Here is a 1,271-nt window from a genome sequence, read left to right as displayed (position 1 = left end):
ACAAGCCTGTAATCCTATCTATTCAGGAGGCTGAGACATGAGGATCACAAGTTTGAGGCCAGCCTCAGCAATTTATGAAGACACTGTCTCAGTAGAATGAATCAGACATAACTTTCCTATGTTCATATATGAATATATGACTGGTTTAACTCAACATCATGTTCAACCGCAAGAATGGGATCCTAATAAGAATAATTTATACACCATGTATGTATAATATGTCAAAATACAGTCTACTGTAATGTATATCTAAAAAAGAACAAGTGAAAAAAAAAAGACCCTGTCTCAAAATTTTAAAGAAGGGGCTGGGGTGTAGCTTAGTGGTAAAGCACCCCTAGGTTCAATCCCTAGTACTGAAAAAATGCATGTGAACAATAAAAAGCATTGGTAAGAATGTGAAGAAAGTGAAACCCTAATTCAGAGTTGATGTGAGTTCTAAAGATGGAAACACTGTGGAAAAATAGCCCGGCATTTTCTCAAAAAGTTACCAAGTGGTCCAATAATTCTACTTCTAGCTACCTACCCAAGAGGAATGAAAACATGTCTCCACATAGACTTGTACAAAAGTCTTCATAGAAATATGATTTAGGGCTGGGGTTGTGGCTCAGTGACAGAGCACTCACCTAGCACATGTGAGGCCCAGGGTTCAATCCTCAGCACCACATTAAAAACAAGTAATATTGTGTCCACCTACAACTAAAAAAAATTTTTTAAAGATAAGAAAAAAAAAGAAATATGATTGGGCTGGGGATATAGCTCAGTTGGTAGAGTGCTTGCCTCAAAAGCACAAGGCCCTGGGTTCAATCCCCAGCACCACAAAAAAAAAAAAAAAAGAAATATGATTAATAATAGCCAAAAGGTAGGAACAACCCAAATATCCTTCAACAAATGAATGGATAAACAAAAGGTGGTATGTTGGTACAATGAACTACTATTCAGCCTTGTAAAGGAACAAAATTCTTATGCATGCTACAATATGGTTGAATCTTGAAAATAATATGCTAAATTAAACAGATACAAAAGACCACATATTATGTAATTCCATTTATATGAAATTTCCAGGAGGGGCAAATTCAGAGACATAGAAATCAAAGTAGTGGTTATCAGGGAATGGAGAGGCAGAGGGATTGAGGAGAACAGTACATGGAGAAGAATTCCTTTCTAAGGTAATGAAATGTTCTGAATTTGATTGTGCTGATGGATGCTAAACTCTGTAAACATACAAAAAGCTATTTAACTGTATAGTTTAAATGGGTGAGATGTATTATATT

The 1,271-nt window shown here is 35.7% G+C and overlaps 1 non-coding gene across 1 annotated transcript; it reads left to right on the top strand.

The window, feature by feature from the left end:
- Window positions 1–745: 745 nt before the first annotated feature.
- On the top strand, window positions 746–819 carry Trnal-caa (transfer RNA leucine (anticodon CAA)). Its single transcript has one exon. It is a non-coding gene; the product is annotated as a tRNA-Leu (tRNA).
- Window positions 820–1,271: the final 452 nt, after the last annotated feature.

The sequence above is a fragment of the Sciurus carolinensis genome, chromosome X (assembly GCF_902686445.1).
Source record: "Sciurus carolinensis chromosome X, mSciCar1.2, whole genome shotgun sequence".
In the NCBI taxonomy this organism is placed as follows: domain Eukaryota; kingdom Metazoa; phylum Chordata; class Mammalia; order Rodentia; family Sciuridae; genus Sciurus; species Sciurus carolinensis.
Note: the sequence above shows the minus strand (reverse complement) of the source record. Positions and strands in the feature narration are given on the sequence as shown.